The sequence below is a fragment of the Aquarana catesbeiana genome, linkage group LG04, assembly GCF_042186555.1.
Source record: "Aquarana catesbeiana isolate 2022-GZ linkage group LG04, ASM4218655v1, whole genome shotgun sequence".
In the NCBI taxonomy this organism is placed as follows: Eukaryota; Metazoa; Chordata; class Amphibia; order Anura; family Ranidae; genus Aquarana; species Aquarana catesbeiana.
Window position 1 is genome coordinate 691,092,854 of NC_133327.1, and position 20,560 is coordinate 691,113,413.

Here is a 20,560-nt window from a genome sequence, read left to right on the forward strand (position 1 = left end):
AATCTGTAGTGATAGTAAGATTAGGAGCAGCAACAGCCCCCCCCCCCTTCCCACCAGGTCAGTCCATCTCGGGTCAGGACTGGAAAAACTGGGTCATGGGAGGTATTTTTGGTACTCTTAATGCAAAACGTTATATTGTATTCTTTGCACAAAGTTCATCTAAGATTACTCTAATGGTAAATTAATTATGTAAAGTGTTAATGTCCATGGCAACCAAACTGAAATTATCATTCAGTTGGTTTCCTGATTTGGGATCCAGATGATCATTTGATGCTCTGGATTATTGGACGAGGCCAATCACTAATAACTTACTTGATGTCAAGTCCCATCACCCTATGATATCAATTCCAATCACTGGAAGAGAAAACGTCTGGTGGGGAAAAGTGACAAGAACCTCTTGGTTAGATGAGGATGATTAGTGGTGACATATGTAACTACCAGCAGATCACTTTATGAAGAAATAACGAGAGAGCCAGATCTGCCACCTATGTAGTAGGACCATATAATATCCTTCCATCCAGCCATTAATGGCATTGCAGATTATGCTGAAGATCTGGACACTAATGTATTCCCCTAGGTGTATATTTGGGTGTGGGGTTAGGAGTGCCTAATACAAACAGTGGTATGTCCTGGTGATTCGCTTTACAAGTTTTTTTAGTTAAGTTGTATACAGCCAAGAAGCCTCATTTAAAGTTAAAATGGGCTACATTGTCATGTTCCTTCTAGCCGTATGAGTAGCTATCTCTTTCCCTGAAACACAGACTAGACTCCGGCATGTGCAATATTCAGTCATGTCCATGGAGTTTTCCTTACTTTCTGGCCAGAATGTGGCAGAGGAAAGGGGAGAAGCAAGACCGCAATACACCACCAAGGCTGCGGCCACGCTTGCTTCCTTCTTGACCCGGCACATCAGCCCAGGCTTAGAAATGATCTCTCTCAGTCCTTCTAATGACAACATTTTACAACATCTCATAACTTTAGTAAAACAGAGCAAATGATTTACCTTGTAATTTCTCTTACAGGAGTGAAGTAGCTGTGGACATGGAGCATGCATACCCAACTTCGTCCTGGCCTAACATCATGACACAACGGACACAGAACGCTGGACCATTCACACGCTTTATGGGAGTCCTCCCGATTATCTGGAATATCATCAGACCATATTAGTAAGTATCATTACCTGTAGTTATCTAGGATAAAGAAAGGCCCCTGTCTATGAAGTACGATCTCCCATAAACTGGAGCCGTTTTGGATTAGAGTAGGGGAGAACAAAACCCTCTGGTAGCTGGAGGACATTTTGGAGGGGACCAAATCTCAGTTCATATGGAATTTCTCCAAAGTTCCAGATCTTTGATGAATGTTCCTTTCTTAGTGAATGAGGAAGGGGGGAGATGTGGGATGTTTTGTCCAGGGGGGTGAATAGTGATTAGGAAAGGTTTTATATAAATGGACATTTTGGGAATTGGCATAAACTGATCAGTACTACAAAACTGAGGGACGTCTTTAATGTAGATGGAAGGCCATAGTCGTGTGTAACATTCTGTAACATGTTTTTTTTTTTCTCTTTTCACAGGACCCCTGGCTTTTTAGTTTCCGGACGCCTCACAATGTGAGCAGATGATAGGTGTGACCTGAAACTTGGATGGGCGGGGACAGGACACATCACCTGAAAATGTCTTCCCATTCACACAGAACAACTTTAAAAACATTATAAAAATTTCTACTCATCTTTAAAGGAGGAACTCCATGCAAAACACAAAAAAGATGGCCTCCAAAATCCATACCAGACCTCCATCTGAGCATCCAGCCCAGCAGGCCAAGAAAGGGGGGAGGGGGGTGAGCGTTGCCCGCAAATCCCCACAACTTCCAGGTCAGGGTTGTCCCAGGAAGCGACCCTTATCCTCATTAATACAGGGACAGTGCTTTGCCAGGGGGGGAAGGGGGACCCCCCTTTGCAAATTCCACTCCCCATGCTGAGGGCTTGTGGCCTGGTATGGCTTAGAAGTGAGGGGTTACATGCTCACCCCCTCTTTCCTGGTCTGCCAGGCTGGTTGCACAGATGGGGGTCTGGTATAGATTTTGGAGGTCTTTTTTTTGCATGGAGTTCCCCCTTTAAAGGTGAGTAGAAATTTTTATAATGTTTTTGAAGTTGTGCTGTGTGAATGGGAAGACCCAACAAATATAAAGTTGGACTGTCAGTGGACTGTCTCCACCATCAATTAGGAGCCAGGCTTCCACTTCCAGGTGAGGTGTGCTGCCACTGCCCATTCAGGTTTTAGGTCCAACCCAGGGGGAGGAGGAAGGAAGAAGATTGACGATGATGAGGAGGATTGAAGATGAGGAGGATCGATGACGAGTAGGAAGAGGAAGGAGCGCTGATGATGACGAGGAGGAAGGAGGAGTGAGGGAGGAGGATGGAGGAGTGAGGGAGGAGGATGGAGGAGTGAGGGAGGAGGAGGGGAACTTCCCTTTTTAGGTGAAGTTCATTAAGATGGGGCAGCACAGAGGCTTAGCGGTGAGCCTTGCAGCACTGGGGTCCTCGGTTCTAGACCTGACCAGGACACTATCTGCATGGAGTTTGCATGTTCTCCCTGTGCTTGCGTGGGTTTTCTCCGGGTACTCCGGTTTCCCCCCACACTACAAAGACATGCTACTTTTGCGTTGGTGGTGCAGTGGTAAGCACAGCTGCTTTGCAAGCAGATGACCCGGGTTCGATTCCCGGCCAACGCCTTCTCCAATACTTGGAGTCCTCAGAGACTGGAATTAAATGTTGAGTGCAGATTAGCGATGAAATAAAATTTAAACTGAAACGAATGAAGTGAATGTCGTCTGTTTGTATGGATTTTATTACACACCTTAGAACGGATTTCTTGCAGGTAGGTGTGATTGTTCTGTATTCTCATTGTCAGCCAGTAGGTGGAGCACTCGGCTACTTTTCAGGTATTTTCTAGGCTCTCCTTCACAGCTTTGCTGAAGAAAGGCCAGATATGTACTATATACAGTGGGTGAAAAAACACATGATACAAATGTTATAAATGGAGTTGCAGTTCAGTGAGTAAAATAAGTATTTGCTCCCCCCTACAAACCAACAACAATTCTGCCCCCCCACAGACTGGCTACAGGAGGTGCTCATGTGGTACAGATTAGTCCTGTCAATGTAAGAAGGTTCTCTTATCGACAACTTGTTATGTGTATAAATATATATACCAATCGGGGGATTTTTTTTTTACCAAAAATGTAGCAGAATACAGAATACGAAAAATTTACGTTGCTAAAGAATCCCAAAACAAACAAAATAAATGAAATATAATGAAATCTAACGAATGACCTCCATTATATACACACAGATGTTTTCATTTTGTGAAATATATTCAAGTTCATCGTCGTTTGTGATCTGCAGACAATCGTCCCGTGCAGTGCGCTCATGCGCAGTCACTTTGTTTGGTTTGGGATTCTTTAGCAATGCAAATTTCGTAAAGCGTTCGTTGATTTCTGCGGCGCGCTTGCGCAGCAGTCGGGTCGAGCATTTTGTCGGGCAGATTCCTCTGTGCGGCGACGTCAGCCACCGAAGGCACGGGGTGGTGCCTTGCCGCGTGCGCGGTGCCCGCGGTCTGACGATCCGGCCGATCTCACGCCACACATAGGAAGTGACGCGGGACGCCGGTTCTGCCGGGTCGCTCGTTATGGCAGAACACCGCAAACAAAACCGTCCACAAGACACATCGGACGGGACATACCCGCTCCTAACCACTTCAGCCCCGGAAGGATTTACCCCCCATCTTGACCAGGCCATTTTTTTTGCGATGCGGCACTACGTCACTTTAACCACTTGGCATCCGTGCTATAGCCGAACGACGGCCACAGCGTGGACCTCAATTTCCGGGAGGCCGTCATATGACGTTCTCCCCTTGGCACGCTTCCCGCGCGCCCCCTGCAGGGTGGTGATCACTGAGACTCGGGTGATCACAGATCCGATATAAGGGGCCGGCCCCTTACCACGTGATCAGCAGTCAGTCAATGATAGATGATCACATGATGTAAACAAAAGCTCGGTAACCGTTATTTTTTTTTCTCCTCACGCTGACAGCATGAGGAGAAAAAAAAACTGATCACCGGCTTATGTGCAACAGACATCAGTCCCGAAGAGGAAGAAGCCGCCTCACCTGTGCCCACTAGTACCACCTGCCAGTGCCCACCAGTGGTGCCAATCAGTGCCACCTAGCAGTGCTGCCTATCAATGTAACCTTCCAGTGCCGATCACTGCCACCTATCAGAGCCACCCACCAGTGCCCATCAGTGCCACCCACCACTGCCCATCACTGCCACCTATCAGTGCCCATCAGTGGCACCCATCAGTGCCCATCACTGCCACCCACCAGTGCCTATCACTGCCACCTATCAGTGCTCATCACTGCCACCCATCGGTGCCCATCACTGCCACCCATCAGTGCCCATCACTGCCACCTATCGGTGCTCATCAGTGCCACCTATCAGTGCCCATCACTGCCACCTATCAGTGCTCATCAGTGGCACCCATCAGGGCTCATCACTGCCACCAATCAGTCCTAATCACTGCCACCTATCAGTGCCCATCACTGCCACCCATCAGTGCCCATTACTGCCACCCATCAGTGCCCATCACTACCACCCATCAGTGCCCATTACTGCCACCCATCAGTGCCCATCACTGCCACCCACCACTGCCCATCACTGCCACCTATCAGTGCCCATCACTGCCACCCATCAGTGCTCATCACTGCCACCCATCAGTGCCCATCACTGCCACACATCAGTGCTCATCACTGCCACCCATCAGTGCTCATCACTGCCACCTATCAGTGCTCATTAGTGGCACCCATCAGTGCCCATCACTGCCACCCATCAGTGCCACCCATCAGTGCTCATCACTGCCACCTATCAATGCCCATCACTGCCACCCATCAGTGCTCATCATTGGCACCCATCAGTGCCACCCACCAGTGCCTATCACTGCCACCTATCAGTGCTCATCGCTGCCACCCATCGGTGGCCATCACTGCCACCCATCAGTGCCCATCACTGCCACGTATCGGTGCTTACCAGAGCCTATCACTGCCACCTATCAGTGCTCATCAGTGGCACCAATCAGTGCCCATCACTGCCACCCATCAGTGCTCATCACTGCCACCCATCAGTGCCCATCACTGCCACCCATCGGTGCCACCTCATCAGTGCCCATCACTACCACCCATCAGTGCCCATCATTGCCACCCATCGGTGCCCATCAGTGCCGCCTCATCAGTGCCCATCACTACCACCCATCAGTGCCCATCACTGCCACCCATCAGTGCCCATCACTGCCACCTATCAGTGCTCATCAGTGGCACCCATCAGTGCCCATCACTGCCACCTATCAGTGCTCATCAGTGCCACCTATCAGTGCCCATCACTGCCACCTATCGGTGCTCATCAGTGCCACCTATCAGTGCCCATCACTGCCACCTATCAGTGCTCATCAGTGGCACCCATCAGTGCCCATCACTGGCACCCATTGGTGCCGTCTCATCAGTGCCCATCACTACCACCCATCAGTGCCCATCACTGCCACACATCGGTGCTCATCAGTGCTGCCTCATCCGTGCCCATCACTACCACCCATCAGTGCCCATCATTGCCACCCATCAGTGCCCATCACTGCCACCCATCAGTGCCCATCACTGCCGCCTCATCAGTGCCCATCACTACCACCCATCAGTGCCCATCACTGCCACCCATCAGTGCCCATCACTGTCACCCATCGGTGCCCATCAGTGCCGCCTCATCAGTGCCTATCACTACCACCCATCAGTGCCCATCACTACCACCCATCAGTGCCCATCACTGCCACCCATCAGTGCCGCCTCATCAGTGCCCATCACTGCCACCCATCAGTGCCCATCACTACCACCCATCAGTGCTCATCACTGCCACCCATCAGTGCCCATCACTGCCACCCATCGGTGCCGCCTCATCAGTGCCCATCAGTGCCACCCATCGGTGCCCATCAGTGCCGCCTCATCAGTGCCCACCACTACCACCCATCAGTGCCCATCACTGCCACCCATCAGTGCCCATCACTGCCACCTATCAGTGCTCATCAGTGGCACCCATCAGTGCCCATCACTGCCACCCACCAGTGCCTATCACTGCCACCTATCAGTGCTCATCACTGCCACCCAACGGTGCCCATCACTGCCACCCATCAGTGCTCATCAGTGCCACCTATCAGTGCCCATCACTGCCACCTATCAGTGCTCATCAGTGGCACCCATCAGTGCCCATCACTGCCACCCATCAGCGCCCATCACTGCCACCTATCAGTGCCCATCACTGCCACCCATCGGTGCCCATCACTGCCACCTATCAGTGCTCATCAGTGGCACCCATCAGTGCCCATCACTGCCACCCACCAGTGCCTATCACTGCCACCTATCAGTGCTCATCACTGCCACCCAACGGTGCCCATCACTGCCACCCATCAGTGCCCATCACTGCCACCTATCAGTGCTCATCAGTGCCACCTATCAGTGCCCATCACTGCCACCTATCAGTGCTCATCAGTGGCACCCATCAGTGCCCATCACTGCCACCCATCAGCGCCCATCACTGCCACCTATCAGTCCTCATCACTGCCACCTATCAGTGCCCATCACTGCCACCCATCGGTGCCGCCTCATCAGTGCCCATCACTACTACCCATCAGTGCCCATCACTACCACCCATCAGTGCCCATCACTGCCACCCATCAGTGCCGCCTCATCAGTGCCCATCAGTGCCACCCATCAGTGCCCATCACTACCACCCATCAGTGCTCATCACTGCCACCCATCAGTGCCCATCACTGCCACCCATTGGTGCCGCCTCATCAGTGCCCATCACTACCACCCATCAGTGCCCATCACTGCCACCCATCAATGCTCATCACTGCCACCCATCAGTGCCCATCAGTGCCGCCTCATCAGTGCCCATCACTGCCACCCATCAGTGCCCATCACTACCACCCATCAGTGCTCATCACTGCCACCCATCAGTGCCCATCACTGCCACCCATTGGTGCCGCCTCATCAGTGCCCATCACTGCCACCCATCAGTGCCCATCACTACCACCCATCAGTGCTCATCACTGCCACCCATCAGTGCCCATCACTGCCACCCATCGGTGCCGCCTCATCAGTGCCCATCACTACCACCCATCAGTGCCCATCACTACCACCCATCAGTGCCCATCACTGCCACCCATCAGTGCCCATCAGTGCCGCCTCATCAGTGCCCATCACTACCACCCATCAGTGCCCATCACTACCACCCATCAGTGCCCATCACTGCCACCCATGGGTGCTCATCAGTGCTGCCTCATCCGTGCCCATCACTACTACCCATCAGTGCCCATCACTGCCACCCATCAGTGCCCATCACTACCACCCATCAGTGCCCATCACTGCCACCCATCGGTGCCGCCTCATCAGTGCCCATCACTACCACCCATCAGTGTCCATCACTGCCACCCATCAATGCCCATCACTGCCACCCATCGGTGCCCATCAGTGCCGCCTCATCAGTGCCCATCACTGCCACCCATCAGTGCCCATCACTGCCACCCATGGGTGCTCATCAGTGCTGCCTCATCCATGCCCATCACTACTACCCATCAGTGCCCATCACTGCCACCCATCAGTGCCCATCACTGCCACCCATCGGTGCCCATCAGTGCCGCCTCATCAGTGCCCATCACTACCACCCATCAGTGCCCATCACTGCCACCCATCGGTGCCGCCTCATCAGTGCCCATCACTACCACCCATCAGTGTCCATCACTGCCACCCATCAATGCCCATCACTGCCACCCATCGGTGCCCATCAGTGCCGCCTCATCAGTGCCCATCACTGCCACCTATCAGTGCTCATCACTGCCACCTATGAGTGCCCATCACTGCCACCTATCAGTGCTCATCACTGCCACCTATGAGTGCCCATCAGTGCCGCCTCATCAGTGCCCATTAGGGGTGCAACGGATCAAAAAACTCACGGATCGGATCAGCAAAAACAAAAACAAAAAAAAAAAACACACAAATCTTGTTACACCCACCGGAGTTTTAGATTTAAAAGCTATTTTCAACACAAAACCGAGCTTATATGTATAAATACAGTATTTGTAGATCGGACGGACTGTTTAGATGTTAGATTTTAAAAGCAACAGCAAACCTGCTGACCTTACATGGTTGCTAATGTGACAGAACACCTCTGATTTTCACATTTAACGTCCCCCACTGTAATACAGCCACATGTCCCCCACTGTAATACAGCCACATGTCCCCCACTGTAATACAGCCACATGTCCCCCACTGTAATATAGCCACATGTCCCCCACTGTAATACAGCCACATGTCCCCCACTGTAATACAGCCACATGTCCCCCACTGTAATATAGCCACATGTCCCCCACTGTAATACAGCCACATGTCCCCCACTGTAATATAGCCTGTCCACATGTCCCCCACTGTAATATAGCCACATGTCCCCCACTGTAATACAGCCACATGTCCCCCACTGTAATACAGCCACATGTCCCCCACTGTAATATAGCCACATGTCCCCCACTGTAATATAGCCACATGTCCCCCACTGTAATACAGCCACATGTCCCCCACTGTAATACAGCCACATGTCCCCCACTGTAATACAGCCACATGTCCCCCACTGTAATACAGCCACATGTCCCCCACTGTAATACAGCCACATGTCCCCCACTGTAATATAGCCACATGTCCCCCACTGTAATATAGCCACATGTCCCCCCCTGTAATACAGCCACATGTCCCCCACTGTAATACAGCCAGTCCACATGTCCCCCACTGTAATATAGCCACATGTCCCCCACTGTAATACAGCCACATGTCCCCCACTGTAATATAGCCACATGTCCCCCACTGTAATATAGCCACATGTCCCCCACTGTAATATAGCCAGTCCACATGTCCCCCACTGTAATATAGCCACATGTCCCCCACTGTAATATAGCCACATGTCCTCCACTGTAATATAGCCACATGTCCCCCACTGTAATACAGCCACATGTCCCCCACTGTAATACAACCACATGTCCCCCACTGTAATACAGCCACATGTCCCCCACTGTAATACAGCCGCATGTCCCCCACTGTAATACAGCCACATGTCCCCCACTGTAATACAGCCGCATGTCCCCCACTGTAATACAGCCGCATGTCCCCCACTGTAATACAGCCACATGTCCCCCACTGTAATACAGCCACATGTCCCCCACTGTAATATAGCCACATGTCCCCCACTGTAATATAGCCAGTCCACATGTCCCCCACTGTAATATAGCCAGTCCACATGTCCCCCACTGTAATATAGCCACATGTCCCCCACTGTAATATAGCCACATGTCCCCCACTGTAATATAGCCACATGTCCCCCACTGTAATACAGCCACATGTCCCCCACTGTAATATAGCCAGTCCACATGTCCCCCACTGTAATATAGCCAGTCCACATGTCCCCCACTGTAATACAGCCACATGTCCCCCACTGTAATATAGCCACATGTCCCCCACTGTAATACAGCCACATGTCCCCCACTGTAATACAGCCACATGTCCCCCACTGTAATACAACCACATGTCCCCCCCTGTAATATAGCCACATGTCCCCCACTGTAATATAGCCACATGTCCCCCACTGTAATACAACCACATGTCCCCCCCTGTAATATAGCCACATGTCCCCCACTGTAATATAGCCACATGTCCCCCACTGTAATACAGCCAGTCCACATGTCCCCCACTGTAATACAGCCACATGTCCCCCACTGTAATATAGCCACATGTCCCCCACTGTAATATAGCCACATGCCCCCCCCTGTAATAAAGCCACATGTCCCCCACTGTAATATAGCCACATACCCCCCACTGTAATACAGCCACATGTCCCCCACTGTAATACAGCCACATGTCCCCCACTGTAATATAGCCAGTCCACATGTCCCCCACTGTAATATAGCCACATGTCCCCCACTGTAATACAGCCACATGCCCCCCACTGTAATACAGCCACATGTCCCCCACTGTAATACAGCCACATGCCCCCCCCCCCCCTGTAATATAGCCACATGTCCCCCACTGTAATACAGCCACATGTCCCCCACTGTAATATAGCCAGTCCACATGTCCCCCACTGTAATACAGCCACATGTCCCCCACTGTAATACAGCCACATGTCCCCCACTGTAATACAGCCACATGTCTCCCACTGTAATACAGCCACATGTCCCCCACTGTAATACAGCCACATATCCCCCACTGTAATACAGCCACATGTCCCCCACTGTAATACAGCCACATGTCCCCCCCACTGTAATACAGCCACATGTCCCCCACTGTAATACAGCCACATGTCCCCCACTGTAATATAGCCAGTCCACATGTCCTCCACTGTAATACAGCCACATGTCCCCAACTGTAATATAGCCACATGTCCCCCACTGTAATATAGCCATATGTCCCCCACTGTAATACAGCCACATGTCCCCCACTGAAATATAGCCACATGTCCCCCACTGTAATATAGCCAGTCCACATGTCCCCCACTGTAATATAGCCACATGTCCCCCACTGTAATATAGCCACATGTCCCCCACTGTAATCCAGCCACATGTCCCCCACTGTAATATAGCCACATGTCCCCCACTGTAATACAGCCACATGTCCCCCACTGTAATATAGCCACATGCCCCCCACTGTAATACAGCCACATGTCCCCCACTGTAATATAGCCACATGTCCCCCACTGTAATACAGCCACATGTCCCCCACTGTAATACAACCACATGTCCCCCCCTGTAATATAGCCACATGTCCCCCACTGTAATATAGCCACATGTCCCCCACTGTAATACAGCCAGTCCACATGTCCCCCACTGTAATACAGCCACATGTCCCCCACTGTAATACAGCCAGTCCACATGTCCCCCACTGTAATACAGCCACATGTCCCCCACTGTAATACAGCCAGTCCACATGTCCCCCACTGTAATACAGCCACATGTCCCCCACTGTAATATAGCCACATGTCCCCCACTGTAATATAGCCACATGCCCCCCCCTGTAATAAAGCCACATGTCCCCCACTGTAATATAGCCACATACCCCCCACTGTAATACAGCCACATGTCCCCCACTGTAATACAGCCACATGTCCCCCACTGTAATATAGCCAGTCCACATGTCCCCCACTGTAATATAGCCACATGTCCCCCACTGTAATACAGCCACATGCCCCCCACTGTAATACAGCCACATGTCCCGCACTGTAATATAGCCACATGCCCCCCACTGTAATACAGCCAGTCCACATGTCCCCCACTGTAATACAGCCACATGTCCCCCACTGTAATATAGCCACATGTCCCCCACTGTAATATAGCCACATGCCCCCCCCTGTAATAAAGCCACATGTCCCCCACTGTAATATAGCCACATACCCCCCACTGTAATACAGCCACATGTCCCCCACTGTAATACAGCCACATGTCCCCCACTGTAATATAGCCAGTCCACATGTCCCCCACTGTAATATAGCCACATGTCCCCCACTGTAATACAGCCACATGCCCCCCACTGTAATACAGCCACATGTCCCGCACTGTAATATAGCCACATGTCCCCCACTGTAATACAGCCACATGTCCCCCACTGTAATACAGCCACATACCCCCCACTGTAATACAGCCACATGTCCCCCACTGTAATACAGCCACATGTCCCCCACTGTAATATAGCCAGTCCACATGTCCCCCACTGTAATATAGCCACATGTCCCCCACTGTAATACAGCCACATGTCCCCCACTGTAATATAGCCACATGTCCCCCACTGTAATACAGCCACATGTCCCCCACTGTAATACAGCCACATGCCCCCCCCCCCCCTGTAATATAGCCACATGTCCCCCACTGTAATACAGCCACATGTCCCCCACTGTAATACAGCTACATGTCCCCCACTGTAATATAGCCAGTCCACATGTCCCCCACTGTAATACAGCCACATGTCCCCCACTGTAATATAGCCAGTCCACATGTCCCCCACTGTAATACAGCCACATGTCCCCCACTGTAATACAGCCACATGTCCCCCACTGTAATACAGCCACATGTCCCCCACTGTAATATAGCCACATGTCCCCCACTGTAATATAGCCACATATCCCCCACTGTAATACAGCCACATGTCCCCCACTGTAATACAGCCACATGTCCCCCACTGTAATACAGCCACATGTCCCCCACTGTAATACAGCCACATATCCCCCACTGTAATACAGCCACATGTCCCCCACTGTAATACAGCCACATGTCCCCCCCACTGTAATACAGCCACATGTCCCCCACTGTAATACAGCCACATGTCCCCCCCACTGTAATACAGCCACATGTCCCCCACTGTAATACAGCCACATGTCCCCCACTGAAATATAGCCACATGTCCCCCACTGTAATATAGCCAGTCCACATGTCCCCCACTGTAATATAGCCACATGTCCCCCACTGTAATATAGCCACATGTCCCCCACTGTAATCCAGCCACATGTCCCCCACTGTAATATAGCCACATGTCCCCCACTGTAATACAGCCACATGTCCCCCACTGTAATATAGCCACATGTCCCCCACTGTAATACAGCCACATGTCCCCCACTGTAATACAGCTACATGTCCCCCACTGTAATACAGCCACATGTCCCCCACTGTAATATAGCCACATGTCCCCCACTGTAATACAGCCACATGTCCCCCACTGTAATACAGCTACATGTCCCCCACTGTAATACAGCCACATGTCCCCCACTGTAATACAGCCACATGTCCCCCACTGTAATATAGCCACATGTCCCCCACTGTAATATAGTCACATGTCCCCCACTGTAATACAGCCACATGTCCCCCACTGTAATATAGCCACATGTACCCCACTGTAATACAGCCACATGTCCTCCACTGTAATACAGCCACATGTCCCCCACTGTAATATAGCCAGTCCACATGTCCCCCACTGTAATATAGCCAGTCCACATGTCCCCCACTGTAATACAGCCACATGTCCCCCACTGTAATATAGCCGCATGTCCCCCACTGTAATATAGCCACATGTCCCCCACTGTAATATAGCCACATGTCCCCCACTGTAATATAGCCAGTCCACATGTCCCCCACTGTAATACAGCCACATGTCCACCACTGTAATATAGCCAGTCCACATGTCCCCTACTGTAATATAGCCACATGTCCCCCACTGTAATATAGCCACATGTCCCCCACTGTAATATAGCCAGTCCACATGTCCCCCACTGTAATACAGCCACATGTCCACCACTGTAATATAGCCAGTCCACATGTCCCCTACTGCAATACAGCCACATGTCCCCCACTGCAATACAGCCACATGTCCACCACTGTAATATAGCCAGTCCACATGTCCCCAACTGTAATATAGCCACATGTCCCCCACTGTAATACAGCCACATGTCCCCCACTGCAATACAGCCACATGTCCACCACTGTAATGCAGCCACATGTCCCCCACTGTAAAATAGCCACATGTCCCCCACTGTAATACAGCCACATGTCTCCCACTGTAATACAGCCACATGTCCCCCACTGTAATACAGCCACATGTCCCCCACTGCAATACAGCCACATGTCCACCACTGTAATGCAGCCACATGTCCCCCACTGTAATATAGCCACATGTCCCCCACTGTAATACAGCCACATGTCCCCCACTGTAATATAGCCACATGTCCCCCACTGTAATATAGCCAGTCCACATGTCCTCAATGTAATATCCACAGACTCCCCACTGTATACATTACAGTGCTGTTAGTCTTACCTTAGTGTTAAGAGAAGCTGCCAAGCCAGCCGCCGGACCCACGAGTTGAGGGCGGGGTGATGACGTCAGCACGCAGCTGAGCGCTGCCGGGTGTACCAAGATGGCCGCGGCTACGGAGCTAGGCCGAAGCCGAGGCCTTTCCTAAAACCCGAGGCCGAGGAGCGCACCGCGGATGTGCCGATCCGAACAGCCTGGCCCGTTCGGATCACGGATCGGTGACAATCCGTTGCACCCCTAGTACCCATCACTGCCACCCATCAGTGCTCATCAGTGCCACCTATCAGTGCTCATCACTGCCACCTATCAGTGCTCATCACTGCCACCTATCAGTGCCTATCACTGCCACCTATCAGTGCCCATCACTGCCACCTATCAGTGCTCATCACTGCCACCTATCAGTGCTCATCACTGCCACCTATCAGTGCCCATCACTGCCACCTATCAGTGCTCATCACTGCCACCTATCAGTGCTCATCACTGCCACCTATCAGTGCTCATCACTGCCACCTATCAGTGCCCATCACTGCCACCCATCAGTGCTCATCACTGCCACCCATCAGTGCCCATCACTGCCACCTATCAGTGCCCATCAGTGCCGCCTCATCAGTGCCCATCACTGCTCATCACTGCCACCTATCAGTGCCCATCAGTGCCACCTCATTAGTGCCCATCACTGCCACCTATCAGTGCTCATCACTGCCACATATCAGTGCCCATCAGTGCCACCTCATCAGTGCTCATCACTGCCACCTATCAGTGCCCATCAGTGCCACCTCATCAGTGCCCATCATTGCCACCCATCGGTGCCCATCACTGCCACCCATCGGTGCTCATCACTGCCACCTCATCAGTGCCCATCACTGCCACCCATCAGTGCTCATCACTGCCACCTATCAGTGCTCATCACTGCCACCGATCAGTGCCCATCAGTGCCACCTCATCAGTGCCCATCACTGCCACCTATCAGTGCCCATCACTGCCACCTATCAGTGCCCATCACTGCCACCTATCAGTGCTCATCACTGCCACCTATCAGTGCCCATCAGTGCCACCTCATCAGTGCCCATCACTGCCACCTATCAGTGCCCATCAGTGCCGCCTCATCAGTGCCCATAACTGCCACCTATCAGTGCTCATCACTGCCACCTATCAGTGCCCATAACTGCCACCTATCAGTGCCCATCACTGCCACCTATCAGTGCTCATCACTGCCACCTATCAGTGCCCATAACTGCCACCTATCAGTGCCCATCACTGCCACCTATCAGTGCTCATCACTGCCACCTATCAGTGCCCATCACTGCCACCCATCAGTGCTCATCACTGCCACCTATCAGTGCTCATCACTGCCACCTATCAGTGTCCATCACTGCCACCCATCAGTGCTCATCACTGCCACCTATCAGTGTCCATCACTGCCACCCATCAGTGCTCATCACTGCCACCTATCAGTGCCCATCACTGCCACCTATCAGTGCCCATCACTGCCACCTATCAGTGCTCATCACTGCCACCCATCAGTGCCCATCACTGCCACCTATCAGTGCCCATCACTGCCACCTATCAGTGCTCATCACTGCCACCCATCAGTGCCCATCACTGCCACCTATCAGTGTCCATCACTGCCACCCATCAGTGCTCATCACTGCCACCTATCAGTGTCCATCACTGCCACCCATCAGTGCTCATCACTGCCACCTATCAGTGCCCATCACTGCCACCCATCAGTGCCCATCACTGCCACCTATCAGTGCCCATCACTGCCACCTATCAGTGCCCATCACTTCCACCTATCAGTGCTCATCACTGCCACCTATCAGTGCCCATCACTGCCACCTATCAGTGCCCATCACTTCCACCTATCAGTGCTCATCACTGCCACCTATCAGTGCCCATCACTGCCACCTATCAGTGCCCATCACTGCCACCTATCAGTGCTCATCACTGCCACCTATCAGTGCCCATCACTGCCACCTATCAGTGCTCATCACTGCCACCTATCAGTGCCTATCACTGGCACCTATCAGTGTCCATCACTGCCACCCATCAGTGCTCATCACTGCCACCTATCAGTGCCCATCACTGCCACCTATCAGTGCTCATCACTGCCACCTATCAGTGCCCATCACTGCCACCTATCAGTGCTCATCACTGCCACCTATCAGTGTCCATCACTGCCACCCATCAGTGCTCATCACTGCCACCTATCAGTGCCCATCACTGCCACCTATCAGTGCTCATCACTGCCACCCATCAGTGCCCATCACTGCCACCTATCAGTGCCCATCACTTCCACCTATCAGTGCCCATCACTTCCACCTATCAGTGCTCATCACTGCCACCTATCAGTGCCCATCACTTCCACCTATCAGTGCCCATCACTTCCACCTATCAGTGCTCATCACTGCCACCTATCAGTGCCCATCACTGCCACCTATCAGTGCCCATCACTGCCACCTATCAGTGCCCATCACTGCCACCTATCAGTGCCCATCACTGCCACCTATCAGTGCCTATCACTGCCACCTATCAGTGCCCATCACTGCCACCTATCAGTGCCTATCACTGGCACCCATCAATGTACCTCAATGAAGGAGAAAATTACCTGTTTGCAAAATTTTATAACAAAATATAAAAAATTACAATTTTTTGCTTAAAAATTCGATCTTTCTAAATTTTTTTAACAAATAATAAAAACGGCAGATTATTAAATACCCCCAAAAGAAATGTCCTGTGTGTACAATGTCACATGACCGAGTAATTGTCATTCAAAGTGTGAGAGCGCTGAGAGCTGAGGATTGGCCTGGGCAGGAAGGGGGAGGGGAGTGACCGGTAAGCGAGAGGTTAACTGACAATTGCGCGGTCGTGCGACGCGGTACACAGATAAAATCGTCTTTTCCCCACAAATAGAACTTTCTTCGGTGGTATTCGATCATCTCTGAGATTTTTATGTTTTTGCTCTATAAACAAAGAAAGAGACAATTTTGAAAAAGAATAAATAAATAAATAAATAAATATTTTTAACTTTTTTCTATAATTTCTTCATCAATTGAGGCCGATATCTATTCTATTCTGATACATGGAAAAAATCCCAATAATTGAATATTGATCGGTTTGCGCAAAACTTATCACATCTACAAACTACGGGAAATGTTTATGGAATTTTATTATTTTTGTTATATTTTTTTTTTACTAGTAATGGCGGCGATCATCGATTTTTAGAGGGACTGCGACATTGCGGCGGACAAATCTGACACTTTTTGGCGACCAGTGACACCAATACAGTGATCAGTGCTGGAAAAAAATGCACTGTCACTGTACTACTGACACTGGCAGGGAAGGGGCTGATCGAAGGGTTACCTGTGTTCCTAGGGGGTTTGTACTAACTGTGTGGGGGGAGGGGCTTTGTGTGGGGGGAAGACAGAGATCCGTGTCCCTGGGGGGTGTGTAGAAGCTGTGGGGGAGGGGCTTTGTCTGGGGGGAGGGGCTTAGACAGAGATCTGTGTTTCTGGGGGGGTGTACTAACTGTTTGGGGGGAGGGGCTTTGTGTGGGGGGAAGACAGGGATCAGTGTTCCTGGGGGGTGTGTACTAACTGTATGGGGGAGGGGCTTTGTGTGGGGGGAGGGGCTTTGTCTGGGGGGAAGACAGAGATCCATGTTCCCGGGGGGGTGTACAAGCTGTGTGGGGGAGGGGATTTGTCTGGGGGAGGGGCTTAGACAGAGATCTGTGTTCCTGGGGGGTGTGTACAAGCTGTGTGGGGGGGAGGGGCTTTGTCTGGGGGGGAAGACAGAGATCTGTGTTCCTGGGGGGTGTGTACAAGCTGTGTGGGGGGAGGAGCTTTGTGTGGGGGGAGGGGCTTTGTCTGGGGGGAAGACAGAGATCCGTGTTCTTGGGGGGTGTACTAACTGTATGGGGGAGGGGCTTTGTCTGGGGGGAAGACAGAGATCCGTGTTCCTGGGGGTGTGTACAAGCTGTGTGGGGGGAGGGGCTTTGTCTGGGGGGAAGACAGAGATCCGTGTTCCTGGGGGTGTGTACAAGCTGTGTGGGGGGAGGGGCTTTGTGTGGGGGGAAGACAGAGATTATCAGAGACACAAGAGCAGCAGAACGGCGCTCAGCCTGGTTTACATAGGAAGATCTCCAGACCCTCCCCCTCAGGAATGATAGGCGGGTGTGTCGGAGCCCCTGATTGGCTCCAGCTATGACGGGGCGTGGTCACCCAGAAGAGGCGATGACGTGGAGGGCTGTCATGTGACCTGTAGGAGGCGTGGCCCTGCACTACATATATATGGGGGGCGGGGCTCATCCCAGTGCAAATTAACCTCTTCAGCTCCAGGAGATTTACCCCCCATCCTGACCAGGCCATAGTTTGCGATTCGTGTCGCTGTAACTGACAATTGCGCGGTGGTGTGACGTTCTACACAAATACAATCGATGTCTTTTTTCCCCACAAATAGAGATTTCTTTGGGTGATTTTCGATCATCTCCGACATTTTTATAGACATAAGAAGACGCCGCTGAGGAAGGGCGGTGGGCGGGGCTTCATTCCTGAGGCTTGTCTCTGATTGGCGGGTTGGGAGTACACGGAGGAGGGAAGGCGGGGTGTAACGTACCTCGGCTGCTGATTGGCCGGAATGACCCGGCGGTGATTCTCCTCCAGGAACTCCTATGGATGTAGAATGGCGAATTCTTCATCGGAGCCCCGCTGGTCAGAGGCGGTGATTGGCGGAACGTTCGGGCGGGAATTACCTCAGCCCCAGGGGAGGTGCGCTGTCATTGGACGGGACCTGAGAGTGGCGCCTCATTGGTGGAGTCCGGAGTGGAGCTGTGCTGTTGTTGGGCGGAAATCAGCGCTCGCCACGATTGGACAGAACTTAGAGTGTGGGCGGAGTCCATTGGTAGAATACAGCCCGAGTGGTCCTGCCGTGTGATTGGTGAGTCGCAGCGCGTTATTGGCCGCTGATTGGTGGAGAGCTCTCCCTCATCTTCTCCCCGCCTGGGCGCCAAATGGAGTCTGTGAGTGAAGTATACAGTCCTCAGGGGCCCCTATATAGTCCTCTACAGGGGCCCCTATATAGTCCTCCACAGGGGCCCTTATACAATCCTCCACAGGGGCCCCTATACAATCTTCATTACAGGGGCCCCTACACAATCCTCCTCAGGGGCCCCTCCACAGTCCTCCACAGGGGCCCCTACACAATCCTCCTCAGGGGCCCCTATACAATCCTCCACAGGGGCCCCTATATAGTCCTCCACAGGGGCCCTTATACAATCCTCCTCAGGGGCCCCTATACAGTCCTCCACAGGGGCCCCTATACAATCTTCATTACAGGGGCCCCTACACAATCCTCCACAGGGGCCCCTATACAATCTTCATTACAGGGGCCCCTATACAATCCTCCTCAGGGGCCCCTATACAATCCTCCTCAGGGGCCCCTATACAGCCCTCCACAGGGGCCCCTATACAATCTTCATTACAGGGGCCCCTATACAATCTTCATTACAGGGGCCCCTATACATTCCTCCTCAGGGGACCCTATACAATCCTCAGGGGCCCCTATACAATCCTCCACAGGGGCCCCTATACAGTCCTCAGTGCAGGGGCCCCTATACATTCCAACACAGGGGCCCCTATACAGTCCTCCACAGGGGCCCCTATACAGTCCTCCTCAGGGGCCCTATACAATCCTCCTCAGGGGCCCCTATACAATCCTCCACAGGGGCCCCTATACAGTCCTCAGGGGCCCCTATACAGTCCTCACTACAGGGGCCCCTATACATTCCAACACAGGGGCCCCTATACAGTCCTCCACAGGGGCCCCTATACAGTCCTCCACAGGGGCCCCTACACAGTCCTCCTCAGGGGCCCTTATATAGTCCTCCACAGGGGCCCCTATATAGTTCTCCACAGGGGCCCCTATACAGTCCTCACTACAGGGGCCCCCATATATTCCTCCACAGGGGCCCCTTTACAATCCTCCACATGGGCCCCTATACAGTCCTCACTACAGGGGCCCCTATACATTCCAACACAGGGGCCCCTATACAGTCCTCCACAGGGGCCCCTATACAGTCCTCACTACAGGGGCCCCCATATATTCCTCCACAGGGGCCCCTTTACAATCCTCCACATGGGCCCCTATACAGTCCACCACAGGGGCCCCTTTACAGTCCTCCATAGGGGCTCCCACACAGTCCTCAGGGGCCCCTACACATTCCTCCACAGGAGCCCCTACACAGTTCTCACTACAGGGGCCCCTATACAGTCCTCCACAGGGGCCCCTATACAATCTTCATTACAGGGGCCCCTACACCATAGGTCTGCCACCATGACAGAGGCCACCATAGGTCTGCCACCATGACAGGGGCCACCATAGGTCTGCCACCATGACAGGAACCATCATAGGTCTGCCACCGTGACAGGGGCCACCATAGGTCTGCCACCATGACAGGGGCCACCATAGGTCTGCCACCATGACAGGAACCATCATAGGTCTGCCACCATGACAGGAACCATCATAGGTCTGCCACCATGACAGGAACCACCATAGGTCTGCCACCATGACAGGAACCATCATAGGTCTGCCACCATGACAGGAACCATCATAGGTCCGCCACCAAGACAGGAACCATC

The 20,560-nt window shown here is 52.3% G+C and overlaps 2 protein-coding genes, 1 long non-coding RNA gene and 1 other non-coding gene across 5 annotated transcripts in view; 2 read left to right on the top strand and 2 right to left on the bottom strand.

Moving 5' to 3' along the window:
* The window catches only part of PPP1CB (protein phosphatase 1 catalytic subunit beta), a 336,969-nt gene that overhangs the window by 70,979 nt on the left and 245,430 nt on the right, over positions 1-20,560 (bottom strand). The gene's annotated exons all lie outside the window — the stretch shown is intronic.
* LOC141141091 (uncharacterized) lies at positions 168-18,886 on the bottom strand. Its single transcript, XR_012244042.1, has 3 exons — positions 18,540-18,886; positions 2,856-2,992; positions 168-1,142 (listed from the first exon to the last, which is right to left on the bottom strand). It is a non-coding gene; the product is annotated as an uncharacterized lncRNA (long non-coding RNA).
* TRNAA-UGC (transfer RNA alanine (anticodon UGC)) lies at positions 2,659-2,730 on the top strand. The gene has a single exon. It is a non-coding gene; the product is annotated as a tRNA-Ala (tRNA).
* SPDYA (speedy/RINGO cell cycle regulator family member A) overlaps positions 18,539-20,560 on the top strand; it is a 44,316-nt gene continuing 42,294 nt past the window's right edge. Inside the window, exon 1 of the mRNA XM_073628795.1 lies at positions 18,539-18,860. The gene's annotated coding sequence lies outside the window, so the exon portion shown is untranslated. The remainder of the gene's footprint in view (positions 18,861-20,560) is intronic.